The sequence below is a fragment of the Neopelma chrysocephalum genome, unplaced genomic scaffold (genome assembly GCF_003984885.1).
Source record: "Neopelma chrysocephalum unplaced genomic scaffold, ASM398488v2 Primary Assembly neopelma1_45, whole genome shotgun sequence".
Taxonomy (NCBI): Eukaryota; Metazoa; Chordata; class Aves; order Passeriformes; family Pipridae; genus Neopelma; species Neopelma chrysocephalum.
The window spans coordinates 9,221,294-9,239,398 of record NW_020897704.1 but is presented as its reverse complement, the minus strand read 5'-3'; positions in this window follow the sequence as shown (position 1 = coordinate 9,239,398).

Genomic DNA, 18,105 nt, shown 5'->3' with positions numbered 1-18,105 from the left:
TTTGAGACCACTCCATAAGGATTTCATCCAGGTATTTTTACATGATCACAGTTTTCTGAATTAGCCATGATGCACAACACAGCAGTGTAAACTTCTCCAGTTTGTGTCACCTCCAGGAAGACAAACACAGATCTGACTGGCTGCTAAAGGCTGCTTCCTCAAAGTGAGCTGCATCTTGTGGAGAAACCTTGAGACCTGGGTCTCTCCAGAGCCTTTGCTGGCCACAGTAAGGTGGTGAGAAAGGGCTAAGGAAGAGCAGAATACGGGCAGTGGGGTGAAAGCTGATTCAAGGTGATGGATGAAATGACCATCTTCATTGCTGTAGAATACAGCACATAACTAGAGTCCTTGATGAAATAAACACTTGAAAAGTATGTCCCTCTGAGTCTGTGGACTGTGCAAACTAAGGGCCTTGTGCAAAGGAAAGATGTTAGGATGGTTTGTTAGAGCTGTGTATTTGGAACAGAGGAAAGCAGGAGAACCTCTGTCAGAGCAGACACCATCAGCAGGCAGCTAGACAGTGCACGCTTGCTGCACAAACCTGATGAACAGCAGAGACCCAGAGGATGTGTCTGTACTGCATGTCATGGTTCTGCACCAGACATCTCAGAGCAGGGCCAACCATCGGAGGTTCCAGCTGGCACAGGAGGTGTCAGTCCGGTGGCCACTGGCAACAGACATGTTGTCTCGGGCTCAGCCACACTGCCAGTCATCCTCTCGTGCTGCCTGTGGGAGCCTTTTGCCTGCTCACCCTGAGCCTGTTGCAGATATAACCAGAGAAAGTTGTTGGATGGCTTGACAATATGGGGTGGATGGGGGCCACTAAAGCAGACCAGTTCTGTGCAGAATCCAACCTCTTCCATGTGGTCTTTGCAAGAATGGCATCAAAGAGGTACCTTATCCCAGGTACCTCCAAGGTTCCTCCAAAAGTGAGGATGTTAGTTCCTCACCATGGCAAAAGAGCAAAGAGAGAGCAAGAGAGCACTGGGTTAGAGAAAACAAATTTGTAAACACCTTAGATAGGAGTGGGGGAATGGGATTTGTTTTTTCTGGGGAAGCTTTTTTTTGAGTAAAGAGAGTTTGTCTCTAATCTGCCTCCCAGGGTGGGTAAAAGCGGGAGTGGGAGAGGGGAGGTGGTGAATTTGCTAACAAATGGTGAAAAAGGAGACTGGTATGGAAGCTGGAGCACAGACGTGGCTGTAGAACAGAGGAGATGTCACCTCTATAAAGAGCCCTTGGCTGTATAACCATGTGGAGTTAGCCAGTGCTCAAAGGTTTTCTGTGAAATCAGTGACTAACCTAGCACTTTCATATATATCTTAATAATATTAGAGCATAAAAATACACTCCTACTGGCATCAATATACTGTTCAGGCTTGTATTACAACCTGGATTTTATTCCTTTCTTGTTATCTTGTGCCTTGTAGCTTCAGTGAACACAACAGGAAATCGCTAGTCAGTAAATACATCCGCCTTGGGCTCTGATTTCACATATTTATTTCATAAAAGTAAGCAAGACAGCCCTTGGTCAGCATTTGTATTAGGGACATAAAAGAAAAATGGAGTTTGTGTGTGCATGTGTGTGTCTCTGGCTATTTATCCTCTCTGAGCATTGAGCTGCAGATGTTATTTTGGATCATTTACACTTTTTTGAAGTTCCAGTTAGACTGCTTGTTCCTTCCCATCCCAATCTTTTCTTTCCTTTTTTTTAGGTTGGTTTTCTGGTTGGTTGGTTGGTTTTTTGGTTTTGTTTTTGAGAAAAGGATAACAACTTCAACAAAAGTACTGATCATGTGTTATAAGTGTTATGAGGTGAATCCAAGAATTTACAGACAAATATTTTACAGTCTTTTAAGGTTAGAATAGATTTAACATGAACTTTCCCAAGTGTTGGTGTGGATTAAATTTATTACAGATACAGATTTTCAGTGGAGAGAGAACTTCTCAGGCTGGGATTTAAAAGCATCAGTAGTCAGTTGCTTTCTCCATCCTGCCTTTGTTAGACATAAAACTCTCCAGCTGAGTCCTTCAGAACCTGAAGGAGTTGAAATGTAAAGGGAAAAATCTTACTTTGCATTTCAAAACCCTGTTGATTCTAGGCTCCTGCCTTACAAAGCCATAAAGAGAACACAGAAATTCACCAGTCAAGCTGCACTGACCCCTAAGCCTATGCCATTAGGCTTCACTTCTGCAGAGAAAGGAAAAGTAAAGATTCTCCATGCTACTCCACATACACTTCAGTTTTTTTCATCTAAAATGGGCAATTTTAGGTTTAAGCTCCAGTGATCTCACTGTCCATTCTTGTGAAAGGTTTGTGTTGATTCTGTATAACATGAAAAGATTATGCCAAAATCAGCTGCACTGGTAGAAGTAGCACAATTAAAAGAAGGGGACATGCACAGAAGGCTCTTCTATGCTCAGTAAGCTAGACATGAAAAATCCATTCTGATATGGCCCAATGTAGTATTGCATGTCTTGGAGCAAAGAAGAGACAAAAGAAGATGTGACTCTGCTATAGCAAAGGAGACACTGGAAGATATTTGGGACCTTGTTGGACCTCAGCAAGAGTTTCCAATGAAAGGTTTAATCAAAGAGGAGGTAGAGCAAACTCAGATATACAGACAAGTAAAGGCAAAGATGCTATAATTTATCTGTTTGCTGTACTGGTACCATCCTGCTAGAACACTGTCCCATTCTGGTGTCAGAAATCTCTGGAATATACTTTTTAAAAAAAGCTTGCTACAAAGAAAAGCCACAAAAATGTCTGAAGCACTAGAAAAATACATTTTCTAGGAAGTGCACCTATGAGCTCAGCCTGTCTCTAATGGCCAAGAGAAGGCTCAGTCATATGAGAATTTCAGTGTACCTGTGGGGGCAGAAATAAGGTGGCAGAAGCTCTTTAAACTAGCAAAGGTAAGATTTGGTGTCTGTTAATGAAGTAAGACAAATTCAAAAATTGATATTTTAACTGTAAGAACAGCTTGTCAAGAACTCTGGTGAATTCTCCTGCAGTAGGAATTTTTAAATGAGTAGTTGCTTTTCTAAAAGAAATACTCTTGCTCACTAATTCAGGAAGCTTTTGGAACTGTATCTCTAGTCTTTGTATGCCAACTGATCACAGCAGTCCCTCTTGGGGTCACAATTATGAATAATGAAAGGATGTTTTGTAGGGTTTTTTGCAAAACATATGTAGATTTCTGTGATAAATCAGTGCTTTTGAGGTTTCCACATATTTAAAAAGATCGTAAAATGTCATTGATATAATTGGATTTTTGGTATATGTTGATATGTAATATATTTTGAATGTTTAAATTCTAGTGAAGGTTCTGATAATTACTTTTTCTTGTCACCAGGTGGAACTGGAATCTCCTTGAAAGTGAAAGCAACTACTGCCATTCTCATGCAGGGACTATTTGCCACTCATGTTGCCAACAAGTCTAGAAAAAGAAGAAAAATATTACTTGGTCTATGACGAGCATGAGGTAGAGAACAGGAGAGCCCTACAGCAGAGCTGGTGCCTGGCTGTGGGGAGCAGTGACCCATTTTCTGGCCCTCACCCCTTGCCCAGGAGCAGGCTTGCAAAAACCAAGCAGCTCCTTGTATGACAAGGAAAGGTGAGTGTGACATCCACAAATGCCGGTTGCCCCTGAGGTCTGGGGTAATGTGACTGGGGGTGCAGTCAGGTGTCAACGCTCAGCACCATGATGCAAGCCAGAATGCAACCTACCCTGGGATACCCCCTAATACAGGGACCCACCAGGATCCATGACCCGGACTGTGAAGTGGCTCCTTGACTTCCCTGCTTCTGGATCTGTGGGGGAGGTGGCTGGAGCCCCAACAGTGACTTGTAGAGACCTTGGCTGGGAGATTTGTCACTGTGCTCACTGCAAATGCATACAACGCAAACGGTCTTGTGGAAGATTATGAAATGAAGGTGAGATGGGCACACTGGGCTCAGAGGGAAGGAGACTGCCAGGGCTTTCCCTTGTGGGGCACATTTCCATCACAAGGGGGAAATGGAGCTGCCAGAGGATGTGCCGACAAAATTGGGCTCTCTCTTTAGGGATTAACAAACTATAGGGATTAAAACTAGCACAGATGCAGAATGTTGCATATATAAGCTCTAGCAATGCTCTCCTGACTGCTACACTGAGGGCATGGTGAAAGCCACGAAGGAGGGCAGGAAAGTGCCCTTCCCTGGGAGCAATGCAGTCAACTGGAGAAGCCCTGAAAGTGCAGAGGCAGGGAGAGGTGCCTGGATAGCAGGAGCAGAGCCTGGGAGCTATTCTGAGCAGTTCCATGCCTGAGACAGCTGGTGAGGCTTTTCCTAGTGACCCAGGAGGGATTGTGTAGACCTTGTAGCAACTACTAAAGGTTGTTGCAGAGTTGCACCACAGGGAAAGACCCAAGTGGAAAAAAGAATCCTAAAGGAATTAGAGTTGTGTGTCCTTTCTGTTCACTGAACTTTGCTCAGGAGATTGTTGCAGTTGTAGCTTGTGCTCAAATATAATGGAGCTTCAGGGATTTGCCAAAAACATTTTGAGATGTTGTTTGCAAAGAAAAGAAATGATAGATTCATTGGCACAGAGCAACCCAGTTTCCTGCTGAGTAAATTTTCTGCTCTATCCACTCCTTCTTGGCTCATGCTGCTTCACCTGTGCTTCATGAGCACTTGATAGCAGCTCTACCTCAGTTTTTGGTGTGACCAGAGTCCAGCACGTGCGGGATACAATAAAATCTTTTTGTCCTCCTGCTTATGGCTCAGGACTACTCTGCCTCCTCTCACCTTTTCCTTCCCTCTCCCCCATATAAACACACGTATGTATGGGAGAACGGGGGTGTTCAGAAACTAAATGTGCTGCTGACCTTGTACAAACTCCTGCAGATACAGGGATTATTTGAGGCACAAAGGACCTCCCTCTTATCCAGAAAAGTGCTGTGAAATACCATCGACTTCTCACTTATGACACCTCATGATCAAACAAGGATTGCAAAGCACTGCAGAGCTCGGTGTTTCAGGATACTACTGAAACCTGGAAGGTTGCTCTCATCAGGAAAACTGCTCAATATTCTACCCTTTCTCTTCTTTGGCCCTTTACTCCATGCTGTCCCCCCAGATATCACTCCTAGTTGACCATTCATTTTCATGAGTGATTAGACTACATTGTGCCTGCCAAGTGAGATGTTTACTTAACAGGACATCTGTGGTTTTTGAATAATCATTATGAAAACTGTCATGAGAAATACCCTCTCCCTTGCTAGCTGCCTTCTCCAGATCCTCTCTTTATCCATACATGATGGTGAATGATGAAGTACTTCTCAATCCTGCCATGGTTTCCCATTCTAGGTCTGTCTGAGGACTGTCTGTCCTTTAAATGTTGGTCCCAGTGTTTTCTCCAAGCAGTAATAATGCCACTTTGGGGCATTTTCCCTCTATATCAAGAGCCCAGATCATAGATTTGTAATACTTCTTTGGTAGACTATGATGCCATGATAGTTTTTCAATCATCCATAAAAGTCTCTAAAGTGCTAGTATATTAAAAAAAAATTAAACCCAGATAAAATATAGAAATTTCAATAGAAATTCAGAGGAAGCAAAAAGGAAAGGAACACACTTCTCTGCTCTTTGAAAGGGTGTTGATCAGTTTTTTTCACCACCTGATTATGCTTTCTGGGGAATAAATGTCAGAAAGCTGAGATAAAAAACATGGCAATTACAGAATCTATATATATGCATATGTACATATATATAAAACTTTGCCCATGGAAGGAAAAAGAGAAGAACATTGCTTGTATCTTCAAAATTAGTGTGTAAAGTCTGAAGGGGAATCTGTTCTGAGCCATTGCCAAGTTGATAAAGACAAAAGAACAGTTTCAAACACTGATGTGTTTTTGGATCAAACAGCTGGAAGTACTGTACTTCATGGCAGAAAAGAAACAATTCTCTTAGTAACACATAAAAGAAAATAATATAGTGCACAAACTACTCAGCATTTCATTTATTTCTTAATTTGTTTCATGTGATTATAGAGGTTTAGAGGCTAGAAAAGGAGAAGGCATTTGAGAAACTCTACCCTAAAATGTGTGGAATTTATAGGCAGCTGGAAAGCAATGGAAGTTAAAACAGTGTTTCCAGTCAGATGCCAAGAGTCTGTTTGCCTATCTGAAAAACATGCTTTCTGCCTTTCAGCATCTAAGGGGGGTTTCAAACCATGAAGCAACAATTTAAATATGACTGTTATGTCTTCAAAAGTTCTTTTGTATGTGGATGAACCTTCTTTTGTGTACATTTACCAGATAATTGTATTTTTGCATTTATTATAAGTCTTTCTTTCTTTCTCTCTTTCTCTCTTTCTCTCTCTCTTTCTCTCTCTCCCTTTCTATCCCCCTCTCCTTTCTTTCTTTGGCTCTGTGTTCTTAATAGAGCCATTATTAAGCATAATAAGCATATCTTCTCCTCAACCTTAAAAAGCAATAATTATCTTATTATAAGTAGATCTCGAAATCCACCCCTAAAGTGCAAATGCTTTCTTCATGGTTTCTTCATTTTCCACCTCTAGAAAATAGAAGATGCTAATTTAGAGACAGTATAGTTGTTATTATCACTGACACAATTACAATGAGTTTTATATGTTTGTTCCTATGCAACCAATGCTTGAATATGTTTAACAAGTCAAACCTATTACAGTTCCTTTTCTTAATGCTATTTGTTTTGTACCATTTGTGGCTAGAATTTGCTACAGGATTATTGGTATGCTCTCTATTTTCTTTGGTCTTACTGAACACAGGAAATAAAAAAGATGGAGTGAGATTCCTCCTGTTTAAATGTAGGTATTTGCAGCCCAGCCTTGGAGATGAGTGGAGGTATCCCTTGCCACCAGTGCAGACAATGGCACCTCCACAGTATCTCACCCACTGTCAAGCTCCTTCTTCTGGCTGGGTCTATCCCACCCTGGATCCCACTGCTAGCATTTGCTAGGTCTCACTGATCATAACAGGACCGTAGACACCTATCCCCACATGCACACCTACTCTGTAGACTTTAATACAAGATGAGATGATTTTCCTCCATGGAGTTTCAACTGCTTCTAAGTTGCAGCTATTCAGGTCCCCAGGTACCAGGTCGGAACTGGATAGCAAATCTCACTGGGATATTTTTTTTCCCTAGATGAATGCCCACGAGAGTATAGAAGGGAGTGCTCCTTCTTGAGATGGTCCTTTGCTTCCCAGGAACTGATGCCCAGAAGTTCCCAGGCAAGCCAGCTTTGTACAGCAGGTAAGAGGCCCACATCTTCCATATGCTGTCCTTCAGCATGAAATGTATTGTGCTGCAGAAAAATGTTAACTAAAACACTGCAAAAGCAATCACAAGGATGAAATAGTTTATGCTATTCACACTATAACCTATAAAGGTTTTGCCTACAGATAGGAAGGGACACAATAACTGTGGGTAAGGATGGACTTATGAGACAGGAAAATGGGCTATCGTTTTCCTACTAGCACTGCTGAAAATAGGCCAGCTGGTCACACAGCATTGGTTTTAGAGCTTTTCCTCTTTGCCATTCAAACTGCGATTCTTCTTCCAGCCTTGTCCGATTTGGGGAACCGAGCACTAATCCCTTACACTAGTTTTAGCGTCATCTCTTTTTTTTTAAATTCCCTTGAAATGCAGTTTTTAAATAAAGTTGTTCTGAAAGAGTGAAGACCAAGGCTAATAGTTTAAGCATGAAATTTGAGAAATATTTGCACCTTGTATGTATGACAGCAGTGACCATCTAATTGGTTTGGCTCAGCTAAATGATCTATAAGAGCACTGCAGGGTACTGATTAAAGGTTTGTGTAATGGTTTGTGGGATAACTGGTTCCTTAATCTTGCTTTGACAACCAGACAAGAATAGGCAAGTGATCAGTCTTACTGATGTTGCCTAACAAGTTTATTCTTTCCCTGTTGCTTCAGTACTGCAGCAAATGCTACAGACAGGAAAAGCTGGATGTTTGAACTGTGTAGTTGAAGCTATAGGAAAACCAAGGAACCAGGACTATTTCTTGCAGAGATATAGTCCACCCAAAGAAACCACTCAAAACCCCACCACAATCCGAAGCATTATTTTACAAGGCTGTTCATTGTGTTACATGCAAATACAGGGACACATTATCTTCTAGGCCTTTTTCTGCTCGGGTAAGCCTAAGCTGTTCAGGGACCAGTGGACTTTCCTTGGGAGCAGCAGGCTGTGGTGTAGGGCACACCCATTCTGGGCACTTGTAGGACAATGGGAACTGCTGACTTCAAAAGACAACATGTGAGGCCTTAACATATTTAAATTTTATAGGTATTTTGTAATATTGACAGCATTTCTGTTAAAATCAGCTAAGGTATAGGGATGGGAAAAGCCTGGACAAATTTACAGTAAATTGCTGAAGCACAAAGAGTTAACAAAGAAATACCAAGGAGAGAGTGACTGAAGCAATCTTTGAGAGACAGTATTTAGGGACTTTCCTTTCTGTGCCAATGACTTTACCGCATTCCTGTGCATCACTGAACCCTCCCTAAGAGCTGAAACGCTTCAGGCACTGCTATGTGAAATAATCCAGCAAAACATCCGAGCAGCCTGCAGCTGAGAGAGCCGAGCAGCCGCTCTGCCTGCAAGAGACATCACAGAGCAGCTTGCAGGCAGCAAACACAGCTGATGGGGACAACTGGCAGAGACCACAGCTGACGGAAGCAGCTGCAAGCCAGCCCAGCGGGCAGGGGGGTGGTGAGCAGCCAAGTGCAGTTGCAAACTTCAGCCTAAAGCACAGGGTCCTTTCTGGCTTCTCCATACCAACACATAGTGGTGACACAGTAAGCTGATACAGCACTGGCCAAGCTCTCTCTTTTGGGACAACAGCTTGATTCCCAGTTAAGTGGGAATATGATGACATGTGGGGGATGACTAAAGGAGGAAGGTTCTGCAGCCAGTATACTCCAAGGGAGGGTAGTTTTGCTTGCTGTAAATTTTTTTGTGTCCAATCCCTTAGAAGTTTCTATTATTTAAACTCATGTGTGCAAAATATTTTTCGTCAATGGGGAAAAATTTTCCTTGTTTAGGTGCACTGATTTAATTCCTCTGAGTTTCAGGCTGACACTCAGACTCCTGTTCTGTATTTCCAAAGGCCCCTCGGAAACAATATCTGCTGCTTGTGGCCTGTCTGTGCTTGGGGTAAGGACTACAACTCATCTCCTATTCTACAGCACTATAAACTGTTTACAGCTGCTATCCATCTTGTCTCCAATTCCATGTTCAACATGCTGCTCTCTAAAATAGAGCTTTGTATATTAGGTGAATGATCTATATGTGTTTGCATTGAACTACACTGTGTCATTATTCCAGGGAATCCAGTTTACCGTGAAATTCCAATCACTTGATAGAACTACTTTTTTCATTATTAATGGTCTCCATCATGCTTCATCTCTGAAGTTTCCCAGTAAAGGATAAATACATGGCTTAGAACTGATTCTGCAACACATCATTATAGATACTCTCTAGAAATACTTTCTGAGTCATAATCTTTTTAGCATGTGCTGCATTCATTTTGTATAGTGCTAATTTTTAATCAACACATCATTTGGTGAGAAATTATATCAAATCCTTTAGTAAAAGCTAGATGTATTACATTACATTGTCTCCATTCACAGATTTTATCAATAGAAGTAATTATCTGCCATTATTTGTTTTCTATGTGCTCTCTATTGCCCGTCTTCTGCAGTTATCTTTAAAATCCACATGTTGAACCTTAGCCTAATTTAATCTCTTTGAGGCAGGAACAATTCCAGTGTTAAGACAGTGCAGAGCACAAAGGGAATTCAGAGAACTAATAATAATAATTCTATGCCAACTATTCTTCAGCTCTCTGTTGTGATGTAGTTGTTTCACATTTATTGCATTATTCTGGCCAGGGCAGAATTTGAAGTATCAAGTCCAGAAAAGGACTTTGGTACCTACAAGTTACATCCTGAAGTGTCTATATTATAGGATTCTTCCTCTAAGAATTTTAAAGCCTATGTTAGAAGTTCACACTTCTTAAATGGAACATATATACATGCAGACACCTGGAAAAGACAGATAATTAGAATTTTTCTACAGGTAGTAGTAGCAAGTAGCTATTCTGCATATAATGAGGTATTTGTGACCCTCACAGAATGGTGTAGTGCAGAGGAGCATCGTCATGGTGTGATAGTAAAGGCCTTGCAAATGAGGACATGTGATGCCAGGCGTGGGAGCAGAAGGCGAAAAGAGGGGGCTTGGGATGCCCCCCTGCTGGGGACCCTAGTGTTGTAACAAGGTCACCAGTGGCTGGTAAAGAAGTAAAGACTGAGAGCCAGGCAAATCCAAGAGAGCTGAAAAAGCAAATCTCACCATATACAGTAAATTTGAATGTAAAATGGAGTTGCAGACCAATAAAGTGAGAGCTCGCAAGAGCGGGTTTGGAAAACAGCCCCAGGTGAGGGTTCTTATAGCAGGGAGGAAGAAACCATCAATATCATACACCTCCGTCCAGCAAAGAAGTAGAATAAACTCCATCAATAACATCACACTTCTCCTGAAAAAGGGTGTGAGATGCTGATGGCATGCTGAAATCCTCTTCTTCTCAAGCAATACTGATGCCATCAAATACAGGACCAAACACAAAATCCTAAGGCAGAGCCCAATGACAGAGCTAGATAGTAGGAAGGCTTTGTACAACAGTTTTGACTCCATTGCTAATGTCATTCTGCATTAATCAGATAATTTGTACTGTGGCAGGTAGAACTGTTCTGACTAGACTAATCTTAATAACTGTCTGTTGTATAGTAATTAGTCTTATGATTTTCATTAGACTAACAATAAATTCTTGGCTTTCCATATAAGGTGTGTTTTCTTTCCTGTCTGTAACAGGATTTTGAGTGCAACATTGGTCTCAAAATTCACTTTCATGTAATAACCATGGTATGGAGTAGTGGCAATGTAAACAATCACCACATCGCAGTTCAATTCTATTAATTTTAACTTTATTTTCTTCTAAGCAAATAATTTTTAAAAGATATAATTCTTTTCTGTAGTCATAGTTCCACTTATTTAGCTATATAACTTCTGAAATTTTAAAGCGCAGTAAAAATTATGTCTATAAAATAGAAGCTGTCCCTTCTTATTGCAAGATCTTTTTTACATATCTAATCTATTGCTGTCAATATGACAAACAGATCATGAAAGTATTTCTTTCTCTGAGATTGTAAGTAAAGCATATGCATTCCATTGACATAAAGAAAGAAAAAGGATTAAAGAAATAGGACGCAATTAATTAAAATCTGAACAATTCTGCAGCTCTAAAATGAGATATTTATTTTTCAAAGGCCTCTCTCTGCAAAGGGGAAAGGATATTTAGAAATGTTTTAAACATCAAAAAAATGAGAATTAAAGAAACATGTATATCTCCTATTTGTTTAGTAGAACTACTTCTACTATTTTTCATTTGCATTGCAGATACAATTTCTCAGAAAGCACACTGGGAAAAAAAGCCTTTGATGGAGAAGTGATATGTGTTAGTATTTGCATTTCTCACCCTATCTCTCTTCTTTACTACAAAAGAAGATTCAATTTAATTAATTCGATTTAGATAGCAAATGTCTGTAAGAAGCTTATTTTGGAAAGCAACTATAAAAGGCACAGCATATTTTGAGAGAGCTTTTCAAAGGGTACTAAAAGGGTAATATTAGAAATTCAGCTTCAGACAATATAAAGAATAGGGCAAATGTAAAGTGCAAAGATTCACTGCATAGTGAAATATATATCTAAGTTTTGGAGAGTAATTCAAATGGACCCTTATGCTGTATTTACTTTTTAGGAAAACCAAGGGCCATGGTGCAGACATAAGGCTATGGTGCAGAAGGTGGTTATGGCTTGGTTTCTGCAACCTCAGAGACTCTTTTAGTATATTAAGTTCACAGAGTGCTTGGAAAGTTGCGCCAAGGCTGATATTAAGACCACTACATTCTGCCTATGGTTTGGACTTCTGAATGAATGAGATAAAAAATAATTATTTAGTTAAAAAGAACAAATTGAGCTAATTTTTATACTGTCACTAACTTTTATTTCTTTATGTTGTGCTGTGAAAAGCTATCACCAGACACAAAAAAACCCAACAAAACAACTGATCAGGTTTGAGAGAATAAGCAATAAAGACTTTTATCACATTGCTTTGCTGTGTTGAGAGAGGCTCCCATGCCAGGCCAACAGGAGCCTTGGAGGTTTCAATGCAGACCAATGCACAGCCCTGTGCTTTGGGTGGATGTGCCCAGACATGGGTGAAGGAGGGGGTCTGAGGAGCTGGACAGCAGCTCTGCAGCAAAGATCTTGGCAGACAACAAGCTGAAAATGAATAAGCAGAGAAGTCACCCTGGGCACCACAAAGGTTAACAACACCTGGAGTTGCAATAGCAGAGCCAACACGATTTTTTCCCCCACATCACATCTGTGAATAGCATTGCGATCCCTGCTATTAAGACAGTCAAGTGCAGAGACACATCCGTGCAAGATCATTAAGATGATTAGGGAGGTGATGATTAGAACATAATAAGCAAGAAGAGCAGAGGGAGCTCTCCTTGTGTAGCCTGGAGATGAGAGGGATGAGTCTAACTGCTGCCTTCTATTACCTGAGTGGAGCTATCTTATGATATCCATGAGAGTTGCTTCTGAGGTGGACTACAGGATGGACAACAGGCAACAGTCACAAGCTGCAGCAAGGGAAATCTGAACTGGATATAGGGCAAAATTTTACAGATGGTTAGATGCCGGAGAGGGCCACCTGGTAAAGCTGCACCATCCCTGCCTTGGAGAGTTTTAAACCACAGCTGAACAAGACTCGGAGCAACTTCACTTTGCTTTGAAGTTGGCCACGCTCAGAGCAGGAGGACTGGATGAAACATGAAGGTCACTTTCAATCTCAGCGATCCCACCATTCTTTAATAAAACCCAGTAGGTTTCCACATTTTGGATACTGTGAAACAGTTCTTTCCCTGCTAAGTTAGCTGCCATGCTGAGATGGCCTCGTGATGCAAACCTGTAATTAAGGTTCATGTTAGATTTATAGTTTGACAAACCTCTACAGCAATAAGTAAAATGAAAGCTAGTGAGTTTAAAAAGCTGGATAAAACTAAGCTTTAGATAATAATGAAGAATAACTTATTTGCATCATTACGATGCAACTACCTGGAAGGCCTATTAAGACAAGACTGAATAGAGATGTTAGAGCCATAGAATAACTAGGTAAAATAGGTTTTTAATTTGAAAAGGAATGACAAAGTAGGTTTTGATAGATGACTTCTAAAATTTCCTTGCCATATCAAACTTTTGTGGTGTGAGTGGCTTCTCAGCCAATACTAAGCCAAGGCAAAAGACAGTCTTGCAGAAGGTAAGCTACTGATGAAGCTGCAAAAAGAATGCTGAGTTCTCAGCTATAGCTGAGGATCACTCTTTCTGACACATAGTACATGATCCAGTTGTTGATATCTAAGTGGCACCGAGGAGAATGCTTGAGTTGGGAGTCTGCTTCTACAAGGTGCCGGGTAGCAGAGGAATTTTATTCTGTATTGAATTAGGGCTGGTTATTGGAATCAAGGATGCTGCAAGACTAAAACTAGACGGAGTGTTAGGATTAGTATTATGTGTAGCAATTATGTAGAATTAGAAATTATGCGTAAGGAATTTATGGGCTCCTTGTGTTGGGAACCCAAGCTTGTTCTCTCTATAGATTAATATTGAAGCATGTATAATATTTTTCCAAAAGGCTTTTAAAAAGGGGAAACTTTTTTAAGTACACGATTTTTTAGTGCCTTGGCCTTTTAAAGGGTTATTTATGTTTCTTGGGAAACACACAAACTGGACTAAAAATATATTTTGCAATCAAACTTCTTCTAAAATTACTATATAACTCAGCATAGCTATGCTAATTATATCACTATGAAAAGATACACCAAAACTGTAAATGATTAAGGATCTGAATTTAATATTTAAAGTGTAATATTAATTTGTACTGAATTATCTGTTAAATTCAAGAGGGTTAATTAGTTCATTGTTCATTTCAGTTCTGTTGAGTTCCTATAAGGATGAATTTGGCCTAGACTGTTTAAAATCCAACATGTTCAAGAATAATTTTTTTTCTAATTTTTCTCTTAATCATGCAAAGTAAGATTAATCTACCATTTTTAAAGCTACTGAACTAGCAAATTTAATTTTTTGTGTGTTTAGAGTTAAAGTCAAATATATAAATATGAAATGTGAAAACACTATTCAAATAATTATTTTATTTTATTTTTTTATTTCAAGGAGGTTTGTGTTTACCTCGAGAAAAATCCAGAATGCAGTCCATGTGACAATTTTCAAATCTGCCACTTACTTTTTCTTTACATTCGTTTTAGCGTTCTTTGGTGGTTTGTTTTGTTTTTACTTTTCTTTTTGACACACACATAAAAAGTATTTATGAAGTTACTTTTTCAGCTGTGAAAAATGCTGGTTGTGCTGGCAGCTAGCCAGCATCTTTTTTTGCAGAAGAAACCTTTAACACAACTGTTCTGTGGTTACCTAAACAGTTGAATCATTCTCACAGAATTCTTGCTACTGTGACTTGGGAATGTATGCTGCTGGTATCTGGCAATTGCCCCAGACTAATTAGTTCTTTATTTTTGAAGATGAATGTTTATTCCATATTTGGATAAATAATGTGTATGAAGTCACTTTAGGAAAAAAACTACTATTTTTATCAGGATGCAAAACCTTCCTGAAAAGAAGAGAAAATAAAGGTTCTCATTTACCACAGATACAGAATTATAGGTCCTGACAGCCATCAGCACAGCTAAGTCTGCGGTGCTGATATAGTTTAATTTTTCATATTCTGTTAATAACAGAATCTAATTTGCCTCCACTTTGAGAAACATTGTGCAATTCTAAGTGGTATTTTAAAACTGAAAATAAGTAATGGATCAGGTTTCATTTGAGTAATTTGTGGATATGAGTAAGTACACTGAGACAGCAGATTGTGACACGTGAGCAAATGGCAATATTGTACTTGTACTTCTCACACAGGCAAAAGCAATAGTGCAATAAATCCACTAAACTCAGCAAATGTTCAGTGTGAGCTTTACACCTCACTTAAGAGGGAGACAGCCGCTGCCCAACAACACAGTTATGAATTCAAGCATATGGTTAAATGCGTTCCTGCATTAGTGCCACAGTTGTTCTGGAAGATAGTCAAACTCATTACATTATTTGGGCTACAAATTTTCAGCCTCATTAAAACCTTAATTGCTTGAATGTTGCCATGAAATGAGGAAAATCCGATGGACAGTGTTCCCAAAAGACAATCCACATGCTGTCAACTGTTTGTTTAACATATTTTAATGTCATGAAAATAAAACTAAGATTCATGAATGAGGGAATAAATGAGGATGGAAAAAGAAGTAACATTCTTAAGAATTCACTTTCCCATCTGAGGTTCTTCTTTGTTTCCATGAAAAGAAAAGAAACAACTCTCTGAAATTCTCATTTCTTCTCTAGATATTTTAGTGACTGGCTAAATGTCATTCCTATAAGTCACACTGCCTTTTTGGTAGTTCATTAATAAGGCAAAATCAACCTATATCAAAAAATAGTGTTTGGTAACTGGAATGGTAACTGTCATTATAAAATGCAATCAAAATAAATGCTGTAAAGTTGGAAAATTTAATTCATATATATAAATGAGTCATGAGTGATTAAAATCAGCTTCTCAGAGAGTTGGTGTATTCACTTTGAAGCTTGCTTCTGATAAATGGGCAGAAAAAGAAGACCATGCCCTGCAGTAATTGTATTTCTTCAAAATATCTTGTGTACAAGGACCTCCCTTTTGCTGCAGAGATCTCCCAGTTGTGTAGGCGATAGCCAGGCTTCCCCCCCACACACTGAGGGGCAGAGCAACCCAGACCACTGCACAGCTCCTTCCCTGCCCAAAAACCTGGTGTCTGCACAATGGGAGGAAACTGTGGGCTCTGTAGAACCCAACCATACCGAGTAGGTCAGGAAATTGCCTTTACGCTAAGATTATAAACTTTCTTTGAGTATCAGAACAAAAAGCCCCTACCACTAGAGGCCTTTGCTAGAGGTGAAAGCCAAAGTGATTTAATGGATTAAAGTCTGCTTCACCAGACTGAGCATCTGACCTTGAAGCTCCTGTCGAGGAATAGTGATTGATAATTGTGAGAGTCGAAGTGTTTAATGATATTCCTAGTATTTCAGCTATCGTTACTTGAGTCCTTGTAGATGGAGACATAAAATCAATTGTGGAAGCCAAATCAACATCACAGATAGTATTGGTAGGATCTGTTATCCTCTCAAGAAAATCATTCAGCTGGGAAACAGAATGTTTTATATCCTCTCAGTATTGTGAAATCTTTCCAGACACAATTCCTTCACTTTCTAGAACCCAGATAACAGGACCTCAGTTTGTGGGAGAGGTTGCACTTTCTGGTTCCCTGTCTAACAGTGGGTTATCAAATATGACAGAGAGTCTTAAGAAGTCATGAAGTTTTTTCTCTATAAAAATAGAACCATGTTCTCTTTTGCCCAAAGGGCATTTGTTGGTTTCTTCCACAAAACAAGTATAATCTTGGAAAAAAATAATCAAGAAGCAAATAAAGTAAATCAAACACAGATTTCAAAATTAATTTGGGACAGAGCTTCACTGTAAGCCTGACTGCATGAAAAATAGTACATGGAGGGACCTGGCAACATGCTGGGATTTCACTGATCTTTGAAGGAATACACGAACACCCACCCTCATTTTTTTCAGAATTAGGAAGCCATAAGCACGGTATGGGCACATATGGTGACAGGTTTTTTTAAATTCTACTATCTTGGCTTACACTGAGAGATTCGTGAAAGAAATTGCTTAAAAGCAATAGACAGAAAAGTTTGTGTTTGCTTCTTGCTGGCTATTTAGAATGTATAGTGTTACCCTGACTCCACTGGGATCCTTCTGGGAAGCTGAAATTATAAGTGAACCTGATATATCATTTATATTTATTATATATTTATGCAAGTTCAAGTTTGTGACTATTGACAGGCAGTAGATCCAACATTTACCCAGATTAGTCCACGTCATCACCCTCACCATGTACCCATTTGTCTGAATATTTACAGGTAGGTAATAGATCAGCAATTGGTGCTCCCTCACGAAATCTGTGTTGGAGTCTACTCTTAAAGATTAAATCCGTGCCTATTTTGGCAGAGTTACTGGTTTCTTCCATGCCTGAAACAGTGTGACCCAATGTCTCCTCAATGTTATCAGGAAATACATGAAGTCATGTGCATGAGTATTGAAAGGCACAACCTCAGGGATGGAGAAGGATGGTTCAAATGTAGCACTTTGGGTGTTGCTGCTGTTGGGTTCAGAATTGCTGTGATGATTTTTTTCCTAAAAGAACTGAGTTTGACTTCAGTTGCCATGAAGAAAACAACTGCATAATATACCTATTAGCTGTAGAGGCTAAGTGTGCCAATTTCTTCTGCATTAGCCAATTCAAAAAGCAACTTTTACATATGAAGACTTGGCCTCCAAAATGTGTTGCTAATGGTGGCAGTGATTTTATGAATATTCTGGAAGCATACTGAGGGAAAAGATATGGGTAGAGATTAAGTTGAGAAACTGTAAAGTATATTATTCCTAAAAAATTGGTAACAGTCAAATATTTTCTGCAAATCAGCTGGTATTTCTTAGAAATATGAAAAGCCTAGAGGAAAGTGGGCATGGTAGGGAAGAAAAAATAATTTCAATCATTGAGAGTAGCCCAAAGACATGGGAATTGACCGAAGAGGAAGAAGTAGATTCTCCTCTTCCTCTTCTGAGAATAAAATACTTTCCTTAAGTGCTCAGCTGACCTTGTGATGAACATGCTGAGGTTTCATTTTGGGGCTATCTGATCTTATGTGCATTTAAAAGAACATTGTTTTTAGAATTTCTGAGATAAATCGTATGCAGACAATCTTCTTGTGTACCATCCTTTCTGCCATACTAAGCACCCTTTAGCAGCACCTGAAATTTGCTACCATGAGCTGA